This window comes from Carassius gibelio, chromosome B22, assembly GCF_023724105.1.
Source record: "Carassius gibelio isolate Cgi1373 ecotype wild population from Czech Republic chromosome B22, carGib1.2-hapl.c, whole genome shotgun sequence".
Lineage (NCBI taxonomy): Eukaryota > Metazoa > Chordata > Actinopteri > Cypriniformes > Cyprinidae > Carassius > Carassius gibelio.
Genome location: NC_068417.1, coordinates 40,741,119 through 40,766,118, shown reverse-complemented (window position 1 = coordinate 40,766,118; position 25,000 = coordinate 40,741,119). Strand labels below are relative to the sequence as shown.

General features: G+C 40.5%; 41 non-coding genes across 41 annotated transcripts in view; all 41 read right to left on the bottom strand.

Moving 5' to 3' along the window:
- Positions 1-221: 221 nt before the first annotated feature.
- LOC128000566 (5S ribosomal RNA) lies at positions 222-340 on the bottom strand. The gene has a single exon (XR_008173347.1). It is a non-coding gene; the product is annotated as a 5S ribosomal RNA (ribosomal RNA).
- Positions 341-707: 367 nt separating this feature from the next.
- Positions 708-826, bottom strand: LOC128004730 (5S ribosomal RNA). Its single transcript, XR_008177410.1, has one exon. It is a non-coding gene; the product is annotated as a 5S ribosomal RNA (ribosomal RNA).
- Positions 827-1,047: 221 nt separating this feature from the next.
- Positions 1,048-1,166, bottom strand: LOC127995724 (5S ribosomal RNA). The gene has a single exon (XR_008168661.1). It is a non-coding gene; the product is annotated as a 5S ribosomal RNA (ribosomal RNA).
- A 221-nt stretch (positions 1,167-1,387) lies between these two features.
- LOC127996431 (5S ribosomal RNA) lies at positions 1,388-1,506 on the bottom strand. Its single transcript, XR_008169338.1, has one exon. It is a non-coding gene; the product is annotated as a 5S ribosomal RNA (ribosomal RNA).
- Positions 1,507-3,165: 1,659 nt separating this feature from the next.
- On the bottom strand, positions 3,166-3,284 carry LOC128000565 (5S ribosomal RNA). The gene has a single exon (XR_008173346.1). It is a non-coding gene; the product is annotated as a 5S ribosomal RNA (ribosomal RNA).
- Positions 3,285-3,650: 366 nt separating this feature from the next.
- Positions 3,651-3,769, bottom strand: LOC128003668 (5S ribosomal RNA). The gene has a single exon (XR_008176387.1). It is a non-coding gene; the product is annotated as a 5S ribosomal RNA (ribosomal RNA).
- Positions 3,770-3,990: 221 nt separating this feature from the next.
- On the bottom strand, positions 3,991-4,109 carry LOC127995723 (5S ribosomal RNA). The gene has a single exon (XR_008168660.1). It is a non-coding gene; the product is annotated as a 5S ribosomal RNA (ribosomal RNA).
- A 221-nt stretch (positions 4,110-4,330) lies between these two features.
- LOC127996430 (5S ribosomal RNA) lies at positions 4,331-4,449 on the bottom strand. Its single transcript, XR_008169337.1, has one exon. It is a non-coding gene; the product is annotated as a 5S ribosomal RNA (ribosomal RNA).
- Positions 4,450-4,957: 508 nt separating this feature from the next.
- Positions 4,958-5,076, bottom strand: LOC128000564 (5S ribosomal RNA). Its single transcript, XR_008173345.1, has one exon. It is a non-coding gene; the product is annotated as a 5S ribosomal RNA (ribosomal RNA).
- Positions 5,077-5,590: 514 nt separating this feature from the next.
- Positions 5,591-5,709, bottom strand: LOC128000563 (5S ribosomal RNA). Its single transcript, XR_008173344.1, has one exon. It is a non-coding gene; the product is annotated as a 5S ribosomal RNA (ribosomal RNA).
- Positions 5,710-6,074: 365 nt separating this feature from the next.
- On the bottom strand, positions 6,075-6,193 carry LOC128003667 (5S ribosomal RNA). The gene has a single exon (XR_008176386.1). It is a non-coding gene; the product is annotated as a 5S ribosomal RNA (ribosomal RNA).
- A 221-nt stretch (positions 6,194-6,414) lies between these two features.
- Positions 6,415-6,533, bottom strand: LOC127995722 (5S ribosomal RNA). Its single transcript, XR_008168659.1, has one exon. It is a non-coding gene; the product is annotated as a 5S ribosomal RNA (ribosomal RNA).
- Positions 6,534-6,754: 221 nt separating this feature from the next.
- Positions 6,755-6,873, bottom strand: LOC127996429 (5S ribosomal RNA). Its single transcript, XR_008169336.1, has one exon. It is a non-coding gene; the product is annotated as a 5S ribosomal RNA (ribosomal RNA).
- A 508-nt stretch (positions 6,874-7,381) lies between these two features.
- Positions 7,382-7,500, bottom strand: LOC128000562 (5S ribosomal RNA). The gene has a single exon (XR_008173343.1). It is a non-coding gene; the product is annotated as a 5S ribosomal RNA (ribosomal RNA).
- Positions 7,501-8,014: 514 nt separating this feature from the next.
- Positions 8,015-8,133, bottom strand: LOC128000561 (5S ribosomal RNA). The gene has a single exon (XR_008173342.1). It is a non-coding gene; the product is annotated as a 5S ribosomal RNA (ribosomal RNA).
- Positions 8,134-8,498: 365 nt separating this feature from the next.
- On the bottom strand, positions 8,499-8,617 carry LOC128003665 (5S ribosomal RNA). Its single transcript, XR_008176384.1, has one exon. It is a non-coding gene; the product is annotated as a 5S ribosomal RNA (ribosomal RNA).
- A 221-nt stretch (positions 8,618-8,838) lies between these two features.
- LOC127995721 (5S ribosomal RNA) lies at positions 8,839-8,957 on the bottom strand. The gene has a single exon (XR_008168658.1). It is a non-coding gene; the product is annotated as a 5S ribosomal RNA (ribosomal RNA).
- Positions 8,958-9,178: 221 nt separating this feature from the next.
- LOC127996428 (5S ribosomal RNA) lies at positions 9,179-9,297 on the bottom strand. Its single transcript, XR_008169335.1, has one exon. It is a non-coding gene; the product is annotated as a 5S ribosomal RNA (ribosomal RNA).
- Positions 9,298-10,959: 1,662 nt separating this feature from the next.
- Positions 10,960-11,078, bottom strand: LOC128000560 (5S ribosomal RNA). Its single transcript, XR_008173341.1, has one exon. It is a non-coding gene; the product is annotated as a 5S ribosomal RNA (ribosomal RNA).
- A 363-nt stretch (positions 11,079-11,441) lies between these two features.
- On the bottom strand, positions 11,442-11,560 carry LOC127999556 (5S ribosomal RNA). Its single transcript, XR_008172370.1, has one exon. It is a non-coding gene; the product is annotated as a 5S ribosomal RNA (ribosomal RNA).
- A 221-nt stretch (positions 11,561-11,781) lies between these two features.
- LOC127996427 (5S ribosomal RNA) lies at positions 11,782-11,900 on the bottom strand. Its single transcript, XR_008169334.1, has one exon. It is a non-coding gene; the product is annotated as a 5S ribosomal RNA (ribosomal RNA).
- A 1,362-nt stretch (positions 11,901-13,262) lies between these two features.
- LOC128003664 (5S ribosomal RNA) lies at positions 13,263-13,381 on the bottom strand. The gene has a single exon (XR_008176383.1). It is a non-coding gene; the product is annotated as a 5S ribosomal RNA (ribosomal RNA).
- A 221-nt stretch (positions 13,382-13,602) lies between these two features.
- LOC127995720 (5S ribosomal RNA) lies at positions 13,603-13,721 on the bottom strand. The gene has a single exon (XR_008168657.1). It is a non-coding gene; the product is annotated as a 5S ribosomal RNA (ribosomal RNA).
- A 221-nt stretch (positions 13,722-13,942) lies between these two features.
- On the bottom strand, positions 13,943-14,061 carry LOC127996425 (5S ribosomal RNA). The gene has a single exon (XR_008169332.1). It is a non-coding gene; the product is annotated as a 5S ribosomal RNA (ribosomal RNA).
- Positions 14,062-14,569: 508 nt separating this feature from the next.
- LOC128000559 (5S ribosomal RNA) lies at positions 14,570-14,688 on the bottom strand. The gene has a single exon (XR_008173340.1). It is a non-coding gene; the product is annotated as a 5S ribosomal RNA (ribosomal RNA).
- Positions 14,689-15,202: 514 nt separating this feature from the next.
- Positions 15,203-15,321, bottom strand: LOC128000558 (5S ribosomal RNA). The gene has a single exon (XR_008173339.1). It is a non-coding gene; the product is annotated as a 5S ribosomal RNA (ribosomal RNA).
- A 365-nt stretch (positions 15,322-15,686) lies between these two features.
- LOC128003663 (5S ribosomal RNA) lies at positions 15,687-15,805 on the bottom strand. Its single transcript, XR_008176382.1, has one exon. It is a non-coding gene; the product is annotated as a 5S ribosomal RNA (ribosomal RNA).
- A 221-nt stretch (positions 15,806-16,026) lies between these two features.
- Positions 16,027-16,145, bottom strand: LOC127995718 (5S ribosomal RNA). The gene has a single exon (XR_008168655.1). It is a non-coding gene; the product is annotated as a 5S ribosomal RNA (ribosomal RNA).
- A 221-nt stretch (positions 16,146-16,366) lies between these two features.
- On the bottom strand, positions 16,367-16,485 carry LOC127996424 (5S ribosomal RNA). The gene has a single exon (XR_008169331.1). It is a non-coding gene; the product is annotated as a 5S ribosomal RNA (ribosomal RNA).
- A 1,663-nt stretch (positions 16,486-18,148) lies between these two features.
- On the bottom strand, positions 18,149-18,267 carry LOC128000557 (5S ribosomal RNA). Its single transcript, XR_008173338.1, has one exon. It is a non-coding gene; the product is annotated as a 5S ribosomal RNA (ribosomal RNA).
- Positions 18,268-18,782: 515 nt separating this feature from the next.
- Positions 18,783-18,901, bottom strand: LOC128000555 (5S ribosomal RNA). The gene has a single exon (XR_008173336.1). It is a non-coding gene; the product is annotated as a 5S ribosomal RNA (ribosomal RNA).
- A 364-nt stretch (positions 18,902-19,265) lies between these two features.
- On the bottom strand, positions 19,266-19,384 carry LOC127999555 (5S ribosomal RNA). The gene has a single exon (XR_008172369.1). It is a non-coding gene; the product is annotated as a 5S ribosomal RNA (ribosomal RNA).
- Positions 19,385-19,605: 221 nt separating this feature from the next.
- On the bottom strand, positions 19,606-19,724 carry LOC127996423 (5S ribosomal RNA). Its single transcript, XR_008169330.1, has one exon. It is a non-coding gene; the product is annotated as a 5S ribosomal RNA (ribosomal RNA).
- Positions 19,725-21,085: 1,361 nt separating this feature from the next.
- Positions 21,086-21,204, bottom strand: LOC127996085 (5S ribosomal RNA). Its single transcript, XR_008169004.1, has one exon. It is a non-coding gene; the product is annotated as a 5S ribosomal RNA (ribosomal RNA).
- Positions 21,205-21,567: 363 nt separating this feature from the next.
- On the bottom strand, positions 21,568-21,686 carry LOC127999554 (5S ribosomal RNA). The gene has a single exon (XR_008172368.1). It is a non-coding gene; the product is annotated as a 5S ribosomal RNA (ribosomal RNA).
- Positions 21,687-22,188: 502 nt separating this feature from the next.
- On the bottom strand, positions 22,189-22,307 carry LOC127996084 (5S ribosomal RNA). The gene has a single exon (XR_008169003.1). It is a non-coding gene; the product is annotated as a 5S ribosomal RNA (ribosomal RNA).
- A 501-nt stretch (positions 22,308-22,808) lies between these two features.
- LOC127999552 (5S ribosomal RNA) lies at positions 22,809-22,927 on the bottom strand. Its single transcript, XR_008172366.1, has one exon. It is a non-coding gene; the product is annotated as a 5S ribosomal RNA (ribosomal RNA).
- A 521-nt stretch (positions 22,928-23,448) lies between these two features.
- On the bottom strand, positions 23,449-23,567 carry LOC128004642 (5S ribosomal RNA). The gene has a single exon (XR_008177327.1). It is a non-coding gene; the product is annotated as a 5S ribosomal RNA (ribosomal RNA).
- A 370-nt stretch (positions 23,568-23,937) lies between these two features.
- LOC128003662 (5S ribosomal RNA) lies at positions 23,938-24,056 on the bottom strand. The gene has a single exon (XR_008176381.1). It is a non-coding gene; the product is annotated as a 5S ribosomal RNA (ribosomal RNA).
- A 221-nt stretch (positions 24,057-24,277) lies between these two features.
- LOC128003367 (5S ribosomal RNA) lies at positions 24,278-24,396 on the bottom strand. The gene has a single exon (XR_008176092.1). It is a non-coding gene; the product is annotated as a 5S ribosomal RNA (ribosomal RNA).
- A 513-nt stretch (positions 24,397-24,909) lies between these two features.
- Positions 24,910-25,000, bottom strand: part of LOC127996082 (5S ribosomal RNA) — a 119-nt gene continuing 28 nt past the window's right edge. Inside the window, exon 1 of the ribosomal RNA XR_008169001.1 lies at positions 24,910-25,000. This exon is cut by the window's right edge and continues 28 nt beyond it. This is a non-coding gene — a ribosomal RNA (5S ribosomal RNA).

Sequence of the window (25,000 nt, the reverse complement as noted above, 5' to 3'; positions counted from 1 at the left end):
GCCCAAACCTGCAAATATTCAGAGATCGGGCATTGACTCTATTTTTTGGCAAAATTATTATATACTAAGTGAAAAATGTCCAAAAAGCTTACAGCACCTGGTATTCCCAGGCAGTCTCCCATCCATGTACTAACCAGGCCCAAACCTGCTAATATTCAGAGATTGGCATTGACTCTATTTTTTGGCAAAATTATTATATACTAAGTGAAAAATTTCCAAAAAGCTTACAGCACCTGGTATTCCCAGGCGGTCTCCCATCCAAGTACTAACCAGGCCCAAACCTGCTTAGCTTCCGAGATCAGACGAGATCAGGCATAGCCAGGATGGTATGGCCGTAAGCGAAGTCTGCTGCAAAGAGAGGGCTATTTAAAGACCAGCCAATCTTATCGCCAGTACATTATATAAGTAGGAATGAAAACCCAAAAGCTTAAAGCACCTGGTATTCCTAGGCAGTCTCTCATCAAAGTACTAATCAGACCTAAACCTGCTAAGATTCAGAGATCGGGCATTGACTCTTTTTTTTTATTTTTTTATGAAAGATTATTATATAATTCGTGAAATTTTCCAAAAAGATTAAAACACATGGTATTCCCAGGCAGTCTCCCATCCATGTACTAAGCAGGCCCAAACCTGCTAATATTCAGAGATCAGGCATTGACTCTATTTTTTGGCAAAATTATTATATACTAAGTGAAAAATGTCCAAAAAGCTTACAGCACCTGGTATTCCCAGGCGGTCTCCCATCCAAGTACTAACCAGGACAAAACCTGCTTAGCTTCCGAGATCAGACGAGATTGGGCATAACCAGGTTTGTATGGCCGTAAGCGAAGTCTGCTGCAAAGAGAGGGCTATTTAAAGACCAGCCGATCTTATCGCCAGTACATTATATAAGTAGGAAAGAAAACCCAAAAGCTTAAAGCACCTGGTATTCCCAGGCAGTCTCTCATCAAAGTACTAACCAGACCTAAACCTGCTAAGATTCAGAGATCGGGCATTGACTCTATTTTTTGGCAAAATTATTATATACTAAGTGAAAAATGTCCAAAAAGCTTACAGCACCTGGTATTCCCAGGCGATCTCCCATCCAAGTACTAACCAGGCCCAAACCTGCTTAGCTTCCGAGATCAGACGAGATCGGGCATAGCCAGGTTGGTATGGCCGTAAGCGAAGTCTACTGCAAAGAGAGGGCTATTTAAAGAACAGCCAATCTTATCGCCAGTACATTATATAAGTAGTAAAGAAAACCCAAAAGCTTAAAGCACCTGGTATTCCTAGGCAGTCTCTCATCAAAGTACTAACCAGACCTAAACCTGCTAAGATTCAGAGATCGGGCATTGACTCTATTTTTTGGCAAAATTATTATAAACTAAGTGAAAAATGTCCAAAAAGTTTACAGCACCTGGTATTCCCAGGCGGTCTCCCATCAAAGTACTAACCAGGCCCAAACCTGCTTAGCTTCCGAGATCGGACGAGATCGGGCATAGCCAGGTTGGTATGGCCGTAAGCGAAGTCTGTTGCAAAGAGAGGGCTATTTAAAGACCAGCCAATCTTATCGCCAGTACATTATATAAGTAGGAAAGAAAGCCCAAAAGCTTAAAGCACCTGGTATTCCTAGGCAGTCTCTCATCAAAGTACTAACCAGACCTAAACCTGCTAAGATTCAGAGATCGGGCATTGACTCTTTTTTTTTTTTTAATGAAAGATTATTATATAATTCGTGAAATTTTCCAAAAAGATTAAAGCACCTGGTATTCCCAGGCTGTCTCCCATCCATGTACTAACCAGGCCCAAACCTGCAAATATTCAGAGATCGGGCATTGACTTTTTTTTGGCAAAATTATTATATACTAAGTGAAAAATGTCCAAAAAGCTTACAGCACCTGGTATTCAATCAATCAATCAATCACCTTTATTTATATAGTGCTTTAAACAAAATACATTGCGTCAAAGCACTGAACAACATTCATTAGGAAAACAGTGTCTCAATAATGCAAAATTATAATTAAAGGCAGTATATTCCCAGGCAGTCTCCCATCCATGTACTAAACAGGCCCAAACCTGCTAATATTCAGAGATCAGGCACTGACTCTATTTTTTGGCAAAATTATTATATACTAAGTGAAAAATGTCCAAAAAGCACCTAGAAAGGACCTCTACTGCCCTGAAAGACAGCGGAGACCAGGACAACTAGAGCCCCAGATACAGATCCCCTGTAAAGACCTTGTCTCAGAGGAGCACCAGGACAAGACCACAGGAAACAGATGATTCTTCTGCACAATCTGACTTTGCTGCAGCCTGGAATTGAACTACTGGTTTTCGTCTGGTCAGAGGAGAACTGACCCCCCAACTGAGCCTGGTTTCTCCCAAGGTTTTTTTCTCCATTCTGTCACCGATGGAGTTTCGGTTCCTTGCCGCTGTCGCCTCTGGCTTGCTTAGTTGGGGTCACTTCATCTACAGCGATATCATTGACTTGATTGCAAATAAAAACAGACACTATTTCAACTGAACAGAGATGACATAGCTGAATTCAATGATGAACTGCCTTTAACTATCATTTTGCATTATTGAGACACTGTTTTCCAAATGAATGTTGTTCAGTGCTTTGACGCAATGTATTTTGTTTAAAGCACTATATAAATAAAGGTGATTGATTGATTGATTGAAGAGAGGGCTATTTAAAGACCAGCCAATCTTATCGCCAGTACATTATATAAGTAGGAAAGAAAACCCAAAAGCTTAAAGCACCTGGTATTCCCAGGCAGTCTCTCATCAAAGTACTAACCAGACCTAAACCTGCTAAGATTCATGGAGCGGGCATTGACTCTTTTTTTTTTTTTTTTTTTTTTTTTTTTAAATGAAAGATTATTATATAATTCGTGAAATTTTCCAAAAAGATTAAAGCACCTGGTATTCCCAGGCAGTCTCCCATCCATGTACTAACCAGGCCCAAACCTGCAAATATTCAGAGATCGGGCATTGACTCTATTTTTTGGCAAAATTATTATATACTAAGTGAAAAATGTCCAAAAAGCTTACAGCACCTGGTATTCCCAGGCAGTCTCCCATCCATGTACTAACCAGGCCCAAACCTGCTAATATTCAGAGATTGGCATTGACTCTATTTTTTGGCAAAATTATTATATACTAAGTGAAAAATTTCCAAAAAGCTTACAGCACCTGGTATTCCCAGGCGGTCTCCCATCCAAGTACTAACCAGGCCCAAACCTGCTTAGCTTCCGAGATCAGACGAGATCAGGCATAGCCAGGATGGTATGGCCGTAAGCGAAGTCTGCTGCAAAGAGAGGGCTATTTAAAGACCAGCCAATCTTATCGCCAGTACATTATATAAGTAGGAATGAAAACCCAAAAGCTTAAAGCACCTGGTATTCCTAGGCAGTCTCTCATCAAAGTACTAATCAGACCTAAACCTGCTAAGATTCAGAGATCGGGCATTGACTCTTTTTTTTTTTTTTTTATGAAAGATTATTATATAATTTGTGAAATTTTCCAAAAAGATTAAAACACCTGGTATTCCCAGGCAGTCTCCCATCCATGTACTAAGCAGGCCCAAACCTGCTAATATTCAGAGATCAGGCATTGACTCTATTTTTTGGCAAAATTATTATATACTAAGTGAAAAATGTCCAAAAAGCTTACAGCACCTGGTATTCCCAGGCGGTCTCCCATCCAAGTACTAACCAGGACCAAACCTGCTTAGCTTCCGAGATCAGACGAGATTGGGCATAGCCAGGTTGGTATGGCCGTAAGCGAAGTCTGCTGCAAAGAGAGGGCTATTTAAAGACCAGCCGATCTTATCGCCAGTACATTATATAAGTAGGAAAGAAAACCCAAAAGCTTAAAGCACCTGGTATTCCCAGGCAGTCTCTCATCAAAGTACTAACCAGACCTAAACCTGCTAAGATTCAGAGATCGGGCATTGACTCTATTTTTTGGCAAAATTATTATATACTAAGTGAAAAATGTCCAAAAAGCTTACAGCACCTGGTATTCCCAGGCGATCTCCCATCCAAGTACTAACCAGGCCCAAACCTGCTTAGCTTCCGAGATCAGACGAGATCGGGCATAGCCAGGTTGGTATGGCCGTAAGCGAAGTCTGCTGCAAAGAGAGGGCTATTTAAAGAACAGCCAATCTTATCGCCAGTACATTATATAAGTAGGAAAGAAAACCCAAAAGCTTAAAGCACCTGGTATTCCTAGGCAGTCTCTCATACAAGTACTAACCAGACCTAAACCTGCTAAGATTCAGAGATCGGGCATTGACTCTATTTTTTGGCAAAATTATTATAAACTAAGTGAAAAATGTCCAAAAAGTTTACAGCACCTGGTATTCCCAGGCGGTCTCCCATCAAAGTACTAACCAGGCCCAAACCTGCTTAGCTTCCGAGATCGGACGAGATCGGGCATAGCCAGGTTGGTATGGCCGTAAGCGAAGTCTGTTGCAAAGAGAGGGCTATTTAAAGACCAGCCAATCTTATCGCCAGTACATTATATAAGTAGGAAAGAAAGCCCAAAAGCTTAAAGCACCTGGTATTCCTAGGCAGTCTCTCATCAAAGTACTAACCAGACCTAAACCTGCTAAGATTCAGAGATCGGGCATTGACTCTTTTTTTTTTTTAATGAAAGATTATTATATAATTCGTGAAATTTTCCAAAAAGATTAAAGCACCTGGTATTCCCAGGCAGTCTCCCATCCATGTACTAACCAGGCCCAAACCTGCAAATATTCAGAGATCGGGCATTGACTCTATTTTTTTTTTTTTTATGAAAGATTATTATATAATTCGTGAACTTTTCCAAAAAGATTAAAACACCTGGTATTCCCAGGCAGTCTCCTATCCATGTACTAAGCAGGCCCAAACCTGCTAATATTCAGAGATCAGGCATTGACTCTATTTTTTGGCAAAATTATTATATACTAAGTGAAAAATGTCCAAAAAGCTTACAGCACCTGGTATTCCCAGGCGGTCTCCCATCCAAGTACTAACCAGGCCCAAACCTGCTTAGCTTCCGAGATCAGACGAGATCAGGCATAGCCAGGATGGTATGGCCGTAAGCAAAGTCTGCTGCAAAGAGAGGGCTATTTAAAGACCAGCCAATCTTATCGCCAGTACATTATATAAGTAGGAAAGAAAACCCAAAAGCTTAAAGCACCTGGTATTCCCAGGCAGTCTCTCATCAAAGTACTAACCAGACCTAAACCTGCTAAGATTCAGAGATCGGGCATTGACTCTTTTTTTTTTTTTTTTTTTTTTTTTTAAATGAAAGATTATTATATAATTCGTGAAATTTTCCAAAAAGATTAAAGCACCTGGTATTCCCAGGCAGTCTCCCATCCATGTACTAACCAGGCCCAAACCTGCAAATATTCAGAGATCGGGCATTGACTCTATTTTTTGGCAAAATTATTATATACTAAGTGAAAAATGTCCAAAAAGCTTACAGCACCTGGTATTCCCAGGCAGTCTCCCATCCATGTACTAACCAGGCCCAAACCTGCTAATATTCAGAGATTGGCATTGACTCTATTTTTTGGCAAAATTATTATATACTAAGTGAAAAATTTCCAAAAAGCTTACAGCACCTGGTATTCCCAGGCGGTCTCCCATCCAAGTACTAACCAGGCCCAAACCTGCTTAGCTTCCGAGATCAGACGAGATCAGGCATAGCCAGGATGGTATGGCCGTAAGCGAAGTCTGCTGCAAAGAGAGGGCTATTTAAAGACCAGCCAATCTTATCGCCAGTACATTATATAAGTAGGAATGAAAACCCAAAAGCTTAAAGCACCTGGTATTCCTAGGCAGTCTCTCATCAAAGTACTAATCAGACCTAAACCTGCTAAGATTCAGAGATCGGGCATTGACTCTTTTTTTTTTTTTTTATGAAAGATTATTATATAATTTGTGAAATTTTCCAAAAAGATTAAAACACCTGGTATTCCCAGGCAGTCTCCCATCCATGTACTAAGCAGGCCCAAACCTGCTAATATTCAGAGATCAGGCATTGACTCTATTTTTTGGCAAAATTATTATATACTAAGTGAAAAATGTCCAAAAAGCTTACAGCACCTGGTATTCCCAGGCGGTCTCCCATCCAAGTACTAACCAGGACCAAACCTGCTTAGCTTCCGAGATCAGACGAGATTGGGCATAGCCAGGTTGGTATGGCCGTAAGCGAAGTCTGCTGCAAAGAGAGGGCTATTTAAAGACCAGCCGATCTTATCGCCAGTACATTATATAAGTAGGAAAGAAAACCCAAAAGCTTAAAGCACCTGGTATTCCCAGGCAGTCTCTCATCAAAGTACTAACCAGACCTAAACCTGCTAAGATTCAGAGATCGGGCATTGACTCTATTTTTTGGCAAAATTATTATATACTAAGTGAAAAATGTCCAAAAAGCTTACAGCACCTGGTATTCCCAGGCGATCTCCCATCCAAGTACTAACCAGGCCCAAACCTGCTTAGCTTCCGAGATCAGACGAGATCGGGCATAGCCAGGTTGGTATGGCCGTAAGCGAAGTCTGCTGCAAAGAGAGGGCTATTTAAAGAACAGCCAATCTTATCGCCAGTACATTATATAAGTAGTAAAGAAAACCCAAAAGCTTAAAGCACCTGGTATTCCTAGGCAGTCTCTCATACAAGTACTAACCAGACCTAAACCTGCTAAGATTCAGAGATCGGGCATTGACTCTATTTTTTGGCAAAATTATTATAAACTAAGTGAAAAATGTCCAAAAAGTTTACAGCACCTGGTATTCCCAGGCGGTCTCCCATCAAAGTACTAACCAGGCCCAAACCTGCTTAGCTTCCGAGATCGGACGAGATCGGGCATAGCCAGGTTGGTATGGCCGTAAGCGAAGTCTGTTGCAAAGAGAGGGCTATTTAAAGACCAGCCAATCTTATCGCCAGTACATTATATAAGTAGGAAAGAAAGCCCAAAAGCTTAAAGCACCTGGTATTCCTAGGCAGTCTCTCATCAAAGTACTAACCAGACCTAAACCTGCTAAGATTCAGAGATCGGGCATTGACTCTTTTTTTTTTTTAATGAAAGATTATTATATAATTCGTGAAATTTTCCAAAAAGATTAAAGCACCTGGTATTCCCAGGCAGTCTCCCATCCATGTACTAACCAGGCCCAAACCTGCAAATATTCAGAGATCGGGCATTGACTCTATTTTTTTTTTTTTTATGAAAGATTATTATATAATTCGTGAACTTTTCCAAAAAGATTAAAACACCTGGTATTCCCAGGCAGTCTCCTATCCATGTACTAAGCAGGCCCAAACCTGCTAATATTCAGAGATCAGGCATTGACTCTATTTTTTGGCAAAATTATTATATACTAAGTGAAAAATGTCCAAAAAGCTTACAGCACCTGGTATTCCCAGGCGGTCTCCCATCCAAGTACTAACCAGGCCCAAACCTGCTTAGCTTCCGAGATCAGACGAGATCAGGCATAGCCAGGATGGTATGGCCGTAAGCAAAGTCTGCTGCAAAGAGAGGGCTATTTAAAGACCAGCCAATCTTATCGCCAGTACATTATATAAGTAGGAAAGAAAACCCAAAAGCTTAAAGCACCTGGTATTCCCAGGCAGTCTCTCATCAAAGTACTAACCAGACCTAAACCTGCTAAGATTCAGAGATCGGGCATTGACTCTTTTTTTTTTTTTTTTTTTTTTTTTTAAATGAAAGATTATTATATAATTCGTGAAATTTTCCAAAAAGATTAAAGCACCTGGTATTCCCAGGCAGTCTCCCATCCATGTACTAACCAGGCCCAAACCTGCAAATATTCAGAGATCGGGCATTGACTCTATTTTTTGGCAAAATTATTATATACTAAGTGAAAAATGTCCAAAAAGCTTACAGCACCTGGTATTCCCAGGCAGTCTCCCATCCATGTACTAACCAGGCCCAAACCTGCTAATATTCAGAGATTGGCATTGACTCTATTTTTTGGCAAAATTATTATATACTAAGTGAAAAATTTCCAAAAAGCTTACAGCACCTGGTATTCCCAGGCGGTCTCCCATCCAAGTACTAACCAGGCCCAAACCTGCTTAGCTTCCGAGATCAGACGAGATCAGGCATAGCCAGGATGGTATGGCCGTAAGCGAAGTCTGCTGCAAAGAGAGGGCTATTTAAAGACCAGCCAATCTTATCGCCAGTACATTATATAAGTAGGAATGAAAACCCAAAAGCTTAAAGCACCTGGTATTCCTAGGCAGTCTCTCATCAAAGTACTAATCAGACCTAAACCTGCTAAGATTCAGAGATCGGGCATTGACTCTTTTTTTTTTTTTTTATGAAAGATTATTATATAATTTGTGAAATTTTCCAAAAAGATTAAAACACCTGGTATTCCCAGGCAGTCTCCCATCCATGTACTAAGCAGGCCCAAACCAGCTAATATTCAGAGATCAGGCATTGACTCTATTTTTTGGCAAAATTATTATATACTAAGTGAAAAATGTCCAAAAAGCTTACAGCACCTGGTATTCCCAGGCGGTCTCCCATCCAAGTACTAACCAGGACCAAACCTGCTTAGCTTCCGAGATCAGACGAGATTGGGCATAGCCAGGTTGGTATGGCCGTAAGCGAAGTCTGCTGCAAAGAGAGGGCTATTTAAAGACCAGCCGATCTTATCGCCAGTACATTATATAAGTAGGAAAGAAAACCCAAAAGCTTAAAGCACCTGGTATTCCCAGGCAGTCTCTCATCAAAGTACTAACCAGACCTAAACCTGCTAAGATTCAGAGATCGGGCATTGACTCTATTTTTTGGCAAAATTATTATATACTAAGTGAAAAATGTCCAAAAAGCTTACAGCACCTGGTATTCCCAGGCGATCTCCCATCCAAGTACTAACCAGGCCCAAACCTGCTTAGCTTCCGAGATCAGACGAGATCGGGCATAGCCAGGTTGGTATGGCCGTAAGCGAAGTCTGCTGCAAAGAGAGGGCTATTTAAAGAACAGCCAATCTTATCGCCAGTACATTATATAAGTAGTAAAGAAAACCCAAAAGCTTAAAGCACCTGGTATTCCTAGGCAGTCTCTCATCAAAGTACTAACCAGACCTAAACCTGCTAAGATTCAGAGATCGGGCATTGACTCTATTTTTTGGCAAAATTATTATAAACTAAGTGAAAAATGTCCAAAAAGTTTACAGCACCTGGTATTCCCAGGCGGTCTCCCATCAAAGTACTAACCAGGCCCAAACCTGCTTAGCTTCCGAGATCGGACGAGATCGGGCATAGCCAGGTTGGTATGGCCGTAAGCGAAGTCTGTTGCAAAGAGAGGGCTATTTAAAGACCAGCCAATCTTATCGCCAGTACATTATATAAGTAGGAAAGAAAGCCCAAAAGCTTAAAGCACCTGGTATTCCTAGGCAGTCTCTCATCAAAGTACTAACCAGACCTAAACCTGCTAAGATTCAGAGATCGGGCATTGACTCTTTTTTTTTTTTAATGAAAGATTATTATATAATTCGTGAAATTTTCCAAAAAGATTAAAGCACCTGGTATTCCCAGGCTGTCTCCCATCCATGTACTAACCAGGCCCAAACCTGCAAATATTCAGAGATCGGGCATTGACTTTTTTTTGGCAAAATTATTATATACTAAGTGAAAAATGTCCAAAAAGCTTACAGCACCTGGTATTCAATCAATCAATCAATCACCTTTATTTATATAGTGCTTTAAACAAAATACATTGCGTCAAAGCACTGAACAACATTCATTAGGAAAACAGTGTCTCAATAATGCAAAATTATAATTAAAGGCAGTATATTCCCAGGCAGTCTCCCATCCATGTACTAAACAGGCCCAAACCTGCTAATATTCAGAGATCAGGCACTGACTCTATTTTTTGGCAAAATTATTATATACTAAGTGAAAAATGTCCAAAAAGCACCTAGAAAGGACCTCTACTGCCCTGAAAGACAGCGGAGACCAGGACAACTAGAGCCCCAGATACAGATCCCCTGTAAAGACCTTGTCTCAGAGGAGCACCAGGACAAGACCACAGGAAACAGATGATTCTTCTGCACAATCTGACTTTGCTGCAGCCTGGAATTGAACTACTGGTTTTCGTCTGGTCAGAGGAGAACTGACCCCCCAACTGAGCCTGGTTTCTCCCAAGGTTTTTTTCTCCATTCTGTCACCGATGGAGTTTCGGTTCCTTGCCGCTGTCGCCTCTGGCTTGCTTAGTTGGGGTCACTTCATCTACAGCGATATCATTGACTTGATTGCAAATAAAAACAGACACTATTTCAACTGAACAGAGATGACATAGCTGAATTCAATGATGAACTGCCTTTAACTATCATTTTGCATTATTGAGACACTGTTTTCCAAATGAATGTTGTTCAGTGCTTTGACGCAATGTATTTTGTTTAAAGCACTATATAAATAAAGGTGATTGATTGATTGATTGAAGAGAGGGCTATTTAAAGAACAGCCAATCTTATCGCCAGTACATTATATAAGTAGGAAAGAAAACCCAAAAGCTTAAAGCACCTGGTATTCCTAGGCAGTCTCTCATACAAGTACTAACCAGACCTAAACCTGCTAAGATTCAGAGATCGGGCATTGACTCTTTTTTTTTTTTTTTTTTTTTTTTAATGAAAGATTATTATATAATTCGTGAAATTTTCCAAAAAGATTAAAGCACCTGGTATTCCCAGGCAGTCTCCCATCCATGTACTAACCAGGCCCAAACCTGCAAATATTCAGAGATCGGGCATTGACTCTATTTTTTTTTTTTTTATGAAAGATTATTATATAATTCGTGAACTTTTCCAAAAAGATTAAAACACCTGGTATTCCCAGGCAGTCTCCTATCCATGTACTAAGCAGGCCCAAACCTGCTAATATTCAGAGATCAGGCATTGACTCTATTTTTTGGCAAAATTATTATATACTAAGTGAAAAATGTCCAAAAAGCTTACAGCACCTGGTATTCCCAGGCGGTCTCCCATCCAAGTACTAACCAGGCCCAAACCTGCTTAGCTTCCGAGATCAGACGAGATCAGGCATAGCCAGGATGGTATGGCCGTAAGCAAAGTCTGCTGCAAAGAGAGGGCTATTTAAAGACCAGCCAATCTTATCGCCAGTACATTATATAAGTAGGAATGAAAACCCAAAAGCTTAAAGCACCTGGTATTCCTAGGCAGTCTCTCATCAAAGTACTAATCAGACCTAAACCTGCTAAGATTCAGAGATCGGGCATTGACTCTTTTTTTTTTTTTATGAAAGATTATTATATAATTCGTGAACTTTTCCAAAAAGATTAAAACACCTGGTATTCCCAGGCAGTCTCCTATCCATGTACTAAGCAGGCCCAAACCTGCTAATATTCAGAGATCAGGCATTGACTCTATTTTTTGGCAAAATTATTATATACTAAGTGAAAAATGTCCAAAAAGCTTACAGCACCTGGTATTCCCAGGCGGTCTCCCATCCAAGTACTAACCAGGCCCAAACCTGCTTAGCTTCCGAGATCAGACGAGATCCGGCATAGCCAGGTTGGTATGGCCGTAAGCGATGTCTGCTGCAAAGAGAGGGCTATTTAAAGACCAGCCAATCTTATCCCCAGTACATTATTTAAGTAGGAAAGAAAACCCAAAAGCTTAAAGCACCTGGTATTCCTAGGCAGTCTCTCATCAAAGTACTAACCAGACCTAAACCTGCTAAGATTCAGAGATCGGGCATTGACTCTATTTTTTGGCAAAATTATTATAAACTAAGTGAAAAATGTCCAAAAAGTTTACAGCACCTGGTATTCCCAGGCGGTCTCCCATCAAAGTACTAACCAGGCCCAAACCTGCTTAGCTTCCGAGATCGGACGAGATCGGGCATAGCCAGGTTGGTATGGCCGTAAGCGAAGTCTGTTGCAAAGAGAGGGCTATTTAAAGACCAGCCAATCTTATCGCCAGTACATTATATAAGTAGGAAAGAAAGCCCAAAAGCTTAAAGCACCTGGTATTCCTAGGCAGTCTCTCATCAAAGTACTAACCAGACCTAAACCTGCTAAGATTCAGAGATCGGGCATTGACTCTTTTTTTTTTTAATGAAAGATTATTATATAATTCGTGAAATTTTCCAAAAAGATTAAAGCACCTGGTATTCCCAGGCTGTCTCCCATCCATGTACTAACCAGGCCCAAACCTGCAAATATTCAGAGATCGGGCATTGACTTTTTTTTGGCAAAATTATTATATACTAAGTGAAAAATGTCCAAAAAGCTTACAGCACCTGGTATTCAATCAATCAATCAATCACCTTTATTTATATAGTGCTTTAAACAAAATACATTGCGTCAAAGCACTGAACAACATTCATTAGGAAAACAGTGTCTCAATAATGCAAAATTATAATTAAAGGCAGTATATTCCCAGGCAGTCTCCCATCCATGTACTAAACAGGCCCAAACCTGCTAATATTCAGAGATCAGGCACTGACTCTATTTTTTGGCAAAATTATTATATACTAAGTGAAAAATGTCCAAAAAGCACCTAGAAAGGACCTCTACTGCCCTGAAAGACAGCGGAGACCAGGACAACTAGAGCCCCAGATACAGATCCCCTGTAAAGACCTTGTCTCAGAGGAGCACCAGGACAAGACCACAGGAAACAGATGATTCTTCTGCACAATCTGACTTTGCTGCAGCCTGGAATTGAACTACTGGTTTTCGTCTGGTCAGAGGAGAACTGACCCCCCAACTGAGCCTGGTTTCTCCCAAGGTTTTTTTCTCCATTCTGTCACCGATGGAGTTTCGGTTCCTTGCCGCTGTCGCCTCTGGCTTGCTTAGTTGGGGTCACTTCATCTACAGCGATATCATTGACTTGATTGCAAATAAAAACAGACACTATTTCAACTGAACAGAGATGACATAGCTGAATTCAATGATGAACTGCCTTTAACTATCATTTTGCATTATTGAGACACTGTTTTCCAAATGAATGTTGTTCAGTGCTTTGACGCAATGTATTTTGTTTAAAGCACTATATAAATAAAGGTGATTGATTGATTGATTGAAGAGAGGGCTATTTAAAGAACAGCCAATCTTATCGCCAGTACATTATATAAGTAGGAAAGAAAACCCAAAAGCTTACAGCACCTGGTATTCCCAGGCAGTCTCCCATCCATGTACTAACCAGGCCCAAACCTGCTAATATTCAGAGATCAGGCATTGACTCTATTTTTTGGCAAAATTATTATATACTAAGTGAAAAATGTCCAAAAAGCTTACAGCACCTGGTATTCCCAGGCGGTCTCCCATCCAAGTACTAACCAGGACCAAACCTGCTTAGCTTCCGAGATCAGACGAGATTGGGCATAGCCAGGTTGGTATGGCCGTAAGCGAAGTCTGCTGCAAAGAGAGGGCTATTTAAAGACCAGCCGATCTTATCGCCAGTACATTATATAAGTAGGAAAGAAAACCCAAAAGCTTAAAGCACCTGGTATTCCCAGGCAGTCTCTCATCAAAGTACTAACCAGACCTAAACCTGCTAAGATTCAGAGATCGGGCATTGACTCTATTTTTTGGCAAAATTATTATATACTAAGTGAAAAATGTCCAAAAAGCTTACAGCACCTGGTATTCCCAGGCGATCTCCCATCCAAGTACTAACCAGGCCCAAACCTGCTTAGCTTCCGAGATCAGACGAGATCGGGCATAGCCAGGTTGGTATGGCCGTAAGCGAAGTCTGCTGCAAAGAGAGGGCTATTTAAAGAACAGCCAATCTTATCGCCAGTACATTATATAAGTAGGAAAGAAAACCCAAAAGCTTAAAGCACCTGGTATTCCTAGGCAGTCTCTCATACAAGTACTAACCAGACCTAAACCTGCTAAGATTCAGAGATCGGGCATTGACTCTATTTTTTGGCAAAATTATTATAAACTAAGTGAAAAATGTCCAAAAAGTTTACAGCACCTGGTATTCCCAGGCGGTCTCCCATCAAAGTACTAACCAGGCCCAAACCTGCTTAGCTTCCGAGATCGGACGAGATCGGGCATAGCCAGGTTGGTATGGCCGTAAGCGAAGTCTGTTGCAAAGAGAGGGCTATTTAAAGACCAGCCAATCTTATCGCCAGTACATTATATAAGTAGGAAAGAAAGCCCAAAAGCTTAAAGCACCTGGTATTCCTAGGCAGTCTCTCATCAAAGTACTAACCAGACCTAAACCTGCTAAGATTCAGAGATCGGGCATTGACTCTTTTTTTTTTTTAATGAAAGATTATTATATAATTCGTGAAATTTTCCAAAAAGATTAAAGCACCTGGTATTCCCAGGCAGTCTCCCATCCATGTACTAACCAGGCCCAAACCTGCAAATATTCAGAGATCGGGCATTGACTCTATTTTTTTTTTTTTTATGAAAGATTATTATATAATTCGTGAACTTTTCCAAAAAGATTAAAACACCTGGTATTCCCAGGCAGTCTCCTATCCATGTACTAAGCAGGCCCAAACCTGCTAATATTCAGAGATCAGGCATTGACTCTATTTTTTGGCAAAATTATTATATACTAAGTGAAAAATGTCCAAAAAGCTTACAGCACCTGGTATTCCCAGGCGGTCTCCCATCCAAGTACTAACCAGGCCCAAACCTGCTTAGCTTCCGAGATCAGACGAGATCAGGCATAGCCAGGATGGTATGGCCGTAAGCAAAGTCTGCTGCAAAGAGAGGGCTATTTAAAGACCAGCCAATCTTATCGCCAGTACATTATATAAGTAGGAAAGAAAACCCAAAAGCTTAAAGCACCTGGTATTCCCAGGCAGTCTCTCATCAAAGTACTAACCAGACCTAAACCTGCTAAGATTCAGAGATCGGGCATTGACTCTTTTTTTTTTTTTTTTTTTTTTTTTTAAATGAAAGATTATTATATAATTCGTGAAATTTTCCAAAAAGATTAAAGCACCTGGTATTCCCAGGCAGTCTCCCATCCATGTACTAACCAGGCCCAAACCTGCAAATATTCAGAGATCGGGCATTGACTCTATTTTTTGGCAAAATTATTATATACTAAGTGAAAAATGTCCAAAAAGCTTACAGCACCTGGTATTCCCAGGCAGTCTCCCATCCATGTACTAACCAGGCCCAAACCTGCTAATATTCAGAGATTGGCATTGACTCTATTTTTTGGCAAAATTATTATATACTAAGTGAAAAATTTCCAAAAAGCTTACAGCACCTGGTATTCCCAGGCGGTCTCCCATCCAAGTACTAACCAGGCCCAAACCTGCTTAGCTTCCGAGATCAGACGAGATCAGGCATAGCCAGGATGGTATGGCCGTAAGCGAAGTCTGCTGCAAAGAGAGGGCTATTTAAAGACCAGCCAATCTTATCGCCAGTACATTATATAAGTAGGAATGAAAACCCAAAAGCTTAAAGCACCTGGTATTCCTAGGCAGTCTCTCATCAAAGTACTAATCAGACCTAAACCTGCTAAGATTCAGAGATCGGGCATTGACTCTTTTTTTTTTTTTTTATGAAAGATTATTATATAATTTGTGAAATTTTCCAAAAAGATTAAAACACCTGGTATTCCCAGGCAGTCTCCCATCCATGTACTAAGCAGGCCCAAACCTGCTAATATTCAGAGATCAGGCATTGACTCTATTTTTTGGCAAAATTATTATATACTAAGTGAAAAATGTCCAAAAAGCTTACAGCACCTGGTATTCCCAGGCGGTCTCCCATCCAAGTACTAACCAGGACCAAACCTGCTTAGCTTCCGAGATCAGACGAGATTGGGCATAGCCAGGTTGGTATGGCCGTAAGCGAAGTCTGCTGCAAAGAGAGGGCTATTTAAAGACCAGCCGATCTTATCGCCAGTACATTATATAAGTAGGAAAGAAAACCCAAAAGCTTAAAGCACCTGGTATTCCCAGGCAGTCTCTCATCAAAGTACTAACCAGACCTAAACCTGCTAAGATTCAGAGATCGGGCATTGACTCTATTTTTTGGCAAAATTATTATATACTAAGTGAAAAATGTCCAAAAAGCTTACAGCACCTGGTATTCCCAGGCGATCTCCCATCCAAGTACTAACCAGGCCCAAACCTGCTTAGCTTCCGAGATCAGACGAGATCGGGCATAGCCAGGTTGGTATGGCCGTAAGCGAAGTCTGCTGCAAAGAGAGGGCTATTTAAAGAACAGCCAATCTTATCGCCAGTACATTATATAAGTAGTAAAGAAAACCCAAAAGCTTAAAGCACCTGGTATTCCTAGGCAGTCTCTCATCAAAGTACTAACCAGACCTAAACCTGCTAAGATTCAGAGATCGGGCATTGACTCTATTTTTTGGCAAAATTATTATAAACTAAGTGAAAAATGTCCAAAAAGTTTACAGCACCTGGTATTCCCAGGCGGTCTCCCATCAAAGTACTAACCAGGCCCAAACCTGCTTAGCTTCCGAGATCGGACGAGATCGGGCATAGCCAGGTTGGTATGGCCGTAAGCGAAGTCTGTTGCAAAGAGAGGGCTATTTAAAGACCAGCCAATCTTATCGCCAGTACATTATATAAGTAGGAAAGAAAGCCCAAAAGCTTAAAGCACCTGGTATTCCTAGGCAGTCTCTCATCAAAGTACTAACCAGACCTAAACCTGCTAAGATTCAGAGATCGGGCATTGACTCTTTTTTTTTTTTAATGAAAGATTATTATATAATTCGTGAAATTTTCCAAAAAGATTAAAGCACCTGGTATTCCCAGGCTGTCTCCCATCCATGTACTAACCAGGCCCAAACCTGCAAATATTCAGAGATCGGGCATTGACTTTTTTTTGGCAAAATTATTATATACTAAGTGAAAAATGTCCAAAAAGCTTACAGCACCTGGTATTCAATCAATCAATCAATCACCTTTATTTATATAGTGCTTTAAACAAAATACATTGCGTCAAAGCACTGAACAACATTCATTAGGAAAACAGTGTCTCAATAATGCAAAATTATAATTAAAGGCAGTATATTCCCAGGCAGTCTCCCATCCATGTACTAAACAGGCCCAAACCTGCTAATATTCAGAGATCAGGCACTGACTCTATTTTTTGGCAAAATTATTATATACTAAGTGAAAAATGTCCAAAAAGCACCTAGAAAGGACCTCTACTGCCCTGAAAGACAGCGGAGACCAGGACAACTAGAGCCCCAGATACAGATCCCCTGTAAAGACCTTGTCTCAGAGGAGCACCAGGACAAGACCACAGGAAACAGATGATTCTTCTGCACAATCTGACTTTGCTGCAGCCTGGAATTGAACTACTGGTTTTCGTCTGGTCAGAGGAGAACTGACCCCCCAACTGAGCCTGGTTTCTCCCAAGGTTTTTTTCTCCATTCTGTCACCGATGGAGTTTCGGTTCCTTGCCGCTGTCGCCTCTGGCTTGCTTAGTTGGGGTCACTTCATCTACAGCGATATCATTGACTTGATTGCAAATAAAAACAGACACTATTTCAACTGAACAGAGATGACATAGCTGAATTCAATGATGAACTGCCTTTAACTATCATTTTGCATTATTGAGACACTGTTTTCCAAATGAATGTTGTTCAGTGCTTTGACGCAATGTATTTTGTTTAAAGCACTATATAAATAAAGGTGATTGATTGATTGATTGAAGAGAGGGCTATTTAAAGAACAGCCAATCTTATCGCCAGTACATTATATAAGTAGGAAAGAAAACCCAAAAGCTTAAAGCACCTGGTATTCCTAGGCAGTCTCTCATACAAGTACTAACCAGACCTAAACCTGCTAAGATTCAGAGATCGGGCATTGACTCTTTTTTTTTTTTTTTTTTTTTTTTTAATGAAAGATTATTATATAATTCGTGAAATTTTCCAAAAAGATTAAAGCACCTGGTATTCCCAGGCAGTCTCCCATCCATGTACTAACCAGGCCCAAACCTGCAAATATTCAGAGATCGGGCATTGACTCTATTTTTTTTTTTTTTATGAAAGATTATTATATAATTCGTGAACTTTTCCAAAAAGATTAAAACACCTGGTATTCCCAGGCAGTCTCCTATCCATGTACTAAGCAGGCCCAAACCTGCTAATATTCAGAGATCAGGCATTGACTCTATTTTTTGGCAAAATTATTATATACTAAGTGAAAAATGTCCAAAAAGCTTACAGCACCTGGTATTCCCAGGCGGTCTCCCATCCAAGTACTAACCAGGCCCAAACCTGCTTAGCTTCCGAGATCAGACGAGATCAGGCATAGCCAGGATGGTATGGCCGTAAGCAAAGTCTGCTGCAAAGAGAGGGCTATTTAAAGACCAGCCAATCTTATCGCCAGTACATTATATAAGTAGGAAAGAAAACCCAAAAGCTTAAAGCACCTGGTATTCCCAGGCAGTCTCTCATCAAAGTACTAACCAGACCTAAACCTGCTAAGATTCAGAGATCGGGCATTGACTCTTTTTTTTTTTTTTTTTTTTTTTTTTTAAATGAAAGATTATTATATAATTCGTGAAATTTTCCAAAAAGATTAAAGCACCTGGTATTCCCAGGCAGTCTCCCATCCATGTACTAACCAGGCCCAAACCTGCAAATATTCAGAGATCGGGCATTGACTCTATTTTTTGGCAAAATTATTATATACTAAGTGAAAAATGTCCAAAAAGCTTACAGCACCTGGTATTCCCAGGCAGTCTCCCATCCATGTACTAACCAGGCCCAAACCTGCTAATATTCAGAGATTGGCATTGACTCTATTTTTTGGCAAAATTATTATATACTAAGTGAAAAATTTCCAAAAAGCTTACAGCACCTGGTATTCCCAGGCGGTCTCCCATCCAAGTACTAACCAGGCCCAAACCTGCTTAGCTTCCGAGATCAGACGAGATCAGGCATAGCCAGGATGGTATGGCCGTAAGCGAAGTCTGCTGCAAAGAGAGGGCTATTTAAAGACCAGCCAATCTTATCGCCAGTACATTATATAAGTAGGAATGAAAACCCAAAAGCTTAAAGCACCTGGTATTCCTAGGCAGTCTCTCATCAAAGTACTAATCAGACCTAAACCTGCTAAGATTCAGAGATCGGGCATTGACTCTTTTTTTTTTTTTTATGAAAGATTATTATATAATTCGTGAACTTTTCCAAAAAGATTAAAACACCTGGTATTCCCAGGCAGTCTCCTATCCATGTACTAAGCAGGCCCAAACCTGCTAATATTCAGAGATCAGGCATTGACTCTATTTTTTGGCAAAATTATTATATACTAAGTGAAAAATGTCCAAAAAGCTTACAGCACCTGGTATTCCCAGGCGGTCTCCCATCCAAGTACTAACCAGGCCCAAACCTGCTTAGCTTCCGAGATCAGACGAGATCCGGCATAGCCAGGTTGGTATGGCCGTAAGCGATGTCTGCTGCAAAGAGAGGGCTATTTAAAGACCAGCCAATCTTATCCCCAGTACATTATTTAAGTAGGAAAGAAAACCCAAAAGCTTAAAGCACCTGGTATTCCTAGGCAGTCTCTCATCAAAGTACTAACCAGACCTAAACCTGCTAAGATTCAGAGATCGGGCATTGACTCTATTTTTTGGCAAAATTATTATAAACTAAGTGAAAAATGTCCAAAAAGTTTACAGCACCTGGTATTCCCAGGCGGTCTCCCATCAAAGTACTAACCAGGCCCAAACCTGCTTAGCTTCCGAGATCGGACGAGATCGGGCATAGCCAGGTTGGTATGGCCGTAAGCGAAGTCTGTTGCAAAGAGAGGGCTATTTAAAGACCAGCCAATCTTATCGCCAGTACATTATATAAGTAGGAAAGAAAGCCCAAAAGCTTAAAGCACCTGGTATTCCTAGGCAGTCTCTCATCAAAGTACTAACCAGACCTAAACCTGCTAAGATTCAGAGATCGGGCATTGACTCTTTTTTTTTTTAATGAAAGATTATTATATAATTCGTGAAATTTTCCAAAAAGATTAAAGCACCTGGTATTCCCAGGCTGTCTCCCATCCATGTACTAACCAGGCCCAAACCTGCAAATATTCAGAGATCGGGCATTGACTTTTTTTTGGCAAAATTATTATATACTAAGTGAAAAATGTCCAAAAAGCTTACAGCACCTGGTATTCAATCAATCAATCAATCACCTTTATTTATATAGTGCTTTAAACAAAATACATTGCGTCAAAGCACTGAACAACATTCATTAGGAAAACAGTGTCTCAATAATGCAAAATTATAATTAAAGGCAGTATATTCCCAGGCAGTCTCCCATCCATGTACTAAACAGGCCCAAACCTGCTAATATTCAGAGATCAGGCACTGACTCTATTTTTTGGCAAAATTATTATATACTAAGTGAAAAATGTCCAAAAAGCACCTAGAAAGGACCTCTACTGCCCTGAAAGACAGCGGAGACCAGGACAACTAGAGCCCCAGATACAGATCCCCTGTAAAGACCTTGTCTCAGAGGAGCACCAGGACAAGACCACAGGAAACAGATGATTCTTCTGCACAATCTGACTTTGCTGCAGCCTGGAATTGAACTACTGGTTTTCGTCTGGTCAGAGGAGAACTGACCCCCCAACTGAGCCTGGTTTCTCCCAAGGTTTTTTTCTCCATTCTGTCACCGATGGAGTTTCGGTTCCTTGCCGCTGTCGCCTCTGGCTTGCTTAGTTGGGGTCACTTCATCTACAGCGATATCATTGACTTGATTGCAAATAAAAACAGACACTATTTCAACTGAACAGAGATGACATAGCTGAATTCAATGATGAACTGCCTTTAACTATCATTTTGCATTATTGAGACACTGTTTTCCAAATGAATGTTGTTCAGTGCTTTGACGCAATGTATTTTGTTTAAAGCACTATATAAATAAAGGTGATTGATTGATTGATTGAAGAGAGGGCTATTTAAAGAACAGCCAATCTTATCGCCAGTACATTATATAAGTAGGAAAGAAAACCCAAAAGCTTACAGCACCTGGTATTCCCAGGCAGTCTCCCATCCATGTACTAACCAGGCCCAAACCTGCTAATATTCAGAGATTGGCATTGACTCTATTTTTTGGCAAAATTATTATATACTAAGTGAAAAATTTCCAAAAAGCTTACAGCACCTGGTATTCCCAGGCGGTCTCCCATCCAAGTACTAACCAGGCCCAAACCTGCTTAGCTTCCGAGATCAGACGAGATCGGGCATAGCCAGGATGGTATGGCCGTAAGCGAAGTCTGCTGCAAAGAGAGGGCTATTTAAAGATCAGCCAATCTTATCGCCAGTACATTATATAAGTAGGAATGAAAACCCAAAAGCTTAAAGCACCTGGTATTCCTAGGCAGTCTCTCATCAAAGTACTAATCAGACCTAAACCTGCTAAGATTCAGAGATCGGGCATTGACTCTTTTTTTTTTTTTATGAAAGATTATTATATAATTCGTGAACTTTTCCAAAAAGATTAAAACACCTGGTATTCCCAGGCAGTCTCCTATCCATGTACTAAGCAGGCCCAAACCTGCTAATATTCAGAGATCAGGCATTGACTCTATTTTTTGGCAAAATTATTATATACTAAGTGAAAAATGTCCAAAAAGCTTACAGCACCTGGTATTCCCAGGCGGTCTCCCATCCAAGTACTAACCAGGCCCAAACCTGCTTAGCTTCCGAGATCAGACGAGATCCGGCATAGCCAGGTTGGTATGGCCGTAAGCGAAGTCTGCTGCAAAGAGAGGGCTATTTAAAGACCAGCCAATCTTATCGCCAGTACATTATTTAAGTAGGAAAGAAAACCCAAAAGCTTAAAGCACCTGGTATTCCTAGGCAGTCTCTCATCAAAGTACTAACCAGACCTAAACCTGCTAAGATTCAGAGATCGGGCATTGACTCTTTTTTTTTTTTTTAAATGAAAGATTATTATATAATTCGTGAAATTTTCCAAAAAGATTAAAGCACCTGGTATTCCCAGGCAGTCTCCCATCCATGTACTAACCAGGCCCAAACCTGCAAATATTCAGAGATCGGGCATTGACTCTATTTTTTGGCAAAATTATTATATACTAAGTGAAAAATGTCCAAAAAGCTTACAGCACCTGGTATTCCCAGGCAGTCTCCCATCCATGTACTAACCAGGCCCAAACCTGCTAATATTCAGAGATTGGCATTGACTCTATTTTTTGGCAAAATTATTATATACTAAGTGAAAAATTTCCAAAAAGCTTACAGCACCTGGTATTCCCAGGCGGTCTCCCATCCAAGTACTAACCAGGCCCAAACCTGCTTAGCTTCCGAGATCAGACGAGATCGGGCATAGCCAGGATGGTATGGCCGTAAGCGAAGTCTGCTGCAAAGAGAGGGCTATTTAAAGATCAGCCAATCTTATCGCCAGTACATTATATAAGTAGGAATGAAAACCCAAAAGCTTAAAGCACCTGGTATTCCTAGGCAGTCTCTCATCAAAGTACTAATCAGACCTAAACCTGCTAAGATTCAGAGATCGGGCATTGACTCTTTTTTTTTTTTTTATGAAAGATTATTATATAATTCGTGAACTTTTCCAAAAAGATTAAAACACCTGGTATTCCCAGGCAGTCTCCTATCCATGTACTAAGCAGGCCCAAACCTGCTAATATTCAGAGATCGGGCATTGACTCTATTTTTTGGCAAAATTATTATATACTAAGTGAAAAATGTCCAAAAAGCTTACAGCACCTGGTATTCCCAGGCAGTCTCCCATCCATGTACTAACCAGGCCCAAACCTGCTAATATTCAGAGATCAGGCATTGACTCTATTTTTTGGCAAAATTATTATATACTAAGTGAAAAATGTCCAAAAAGCTTACAGCACCTGGTATTCCCAGGCGGTCTCCCATCCAAGTACTAACCAGGCCCAAACCTGCTTAGCTTCCGAGATCAGACGAGATCCGGCATAGCCAGGTTGGTATGGCCGTAAGCGAAGTCTGCTGCAAAGAGAGGGCTATTTAAAGACCAGCCAATCTTATCGCCAGTACATTATTTAAGTAGGAAAGAAAACCCAAAAGCTTAAAGCACCTGGTATTCCTAGGCAGTCTCTCATCAAAGTACTAACCAGACCTAAACCTGCTAAGATTCAGAGATCGGGCATTGACTCTTTTTTTTTTTTTTTTTTTTTTTTTTTTTTTTAAATGAAAGATTATTATATAATTCGTGAAATTTTCCAAAAAGATTAAAGCACTTGGTATTCCCAGGCAGTCTCCCATCCATGTACTAACCAGGCCCAAACCTGCAAATATTCAGAGATCGGGCATTTACTCTATTTTTTGGCAAAATTATTATATACTAAGTGAAAAATGTCCAAAAAGCTTACAGCACCTGGTATTCCCAGGCAGTCTCCCATCCATGTACTAACGAGGCCCAAACCTGCTAATATTCAGAGATTGGCATTGACTCTATTTTTTGGCAAAATTATTATATACTAAGTGAAAAATTTCCAAAAAAGCTTACAGCACCTGGTATTCCCAGGCGGTCTCCCATCCAAGTACTAACCAGGCTCAAACCTGCTTAGCTTCCGAGATCAGACGAGATCAGGCATAGCCAGGATGGTATGGCCGTAAGCGAAGTCTGCTGCAAAGAGAGGGCTATTTAAAGACCAGCCAATCTTATCGCCAGTACATTATATAAGTAGGAATGAAAACCCAAAAGCTTAAAGCACCTGGTATTCCTAGGCAGTCTCTCATCAAAGTACTAATCAGACCTAAACCTGCTAAGATTCAGAGATCGGGCATTGACTCTTTTTTTTTTTTTTTTTTTTATGAAAGATTATTATATAATTCGTGAAATTTTCCAAAAAGATTAAAACAACTGGTATTCCCAGGCAGTCTCCCATCCATGTACTAAGCAGGCCCAAACCTGCTAATATTCAGAGATCAGGCATTGACTCTATTTTTTGGCAAAATTATTATATACTAAGTGAAAAATGTCCAAAAAGCTTACAGCACCTGGTATTCCCAGGCGGTCTCCCATCCAAGTACTAACCAGGACCAAACCTGCTTAGCTTCCGAGATCAGACGAGATTGGGCATAGCCAGGTTGGTATGGCCGTAAGCGAAGTCTGCTGCAAAGAGAGGGCTATTTAAAGACCAGCCGATCTTATCGCCAGTACATTATATAAGTAGGAAAGAAAACCCAAAAGCTTAAAGCACCTGGTATTCCCAGGCAGTCTCTCATCAAAGTACTAACCAGACCTAAACCTGCTAAGATTCAGAGATCGGGCATTGACTCTATTTTTTGGCAAAATTATTATATACTAAGTGAAAAATGTCCAAAAAGCTTACAGGACCTGGTATTCCCAGGCGATCTCCCATCCAAGTACTAACCAGGCCCAAACCTGCTTAGCTTCCGAGATCAGACGAGATCGGGCATAGCCAGGTTGGTATGGCCGTAAGCGAAGTCTGCTGCAAAGAGAGGGCTATTTAAAGAACAGCCAATCTTATCGCCAGTACATTATATAAGTAGTAAAGAAAACCCAAAAGCTTAAAGCACCTGGTATTCCTAGGCAGTCTCTCATCAAAGTACTAACCAGACCTAAACCTGCTAAGATTCAGAGATCGGGCATTGACTCTTTTTTTTTTTTTTTTTTTTTTTTTAAATGAAAGATTATTATATAATTCGTGAAATTTTTCAAAAAGATTAAAGCACCTGGTATTCCCAGGCAGTCTCCCATCCATGTACTAACCAGGCCCAAACCTGCAAATATTCAGAGATCGGGCATTGACTCTATTTTTTGGCAAAATTATTATATACTAAGTGAAAAATGTCCAAAAAGCTTACAGCACCTGGTATTCCCAGGCAGTCTCCCATCCATGTACTAACCAGGCCCAAACCTGCTAATATTCAGAGATTGGCATTGACTCTATTTTTTGGCAAAATTATTATATACTAAGTGAAAAATTTCCAAAAAGCTTACAGCACCTGGTATTCCCAGGCGGTCTCCCATCCAAGTACTAACCAGGCCCAAACCTGCTTAGCTTCCGAGATCAGACGAGATCGG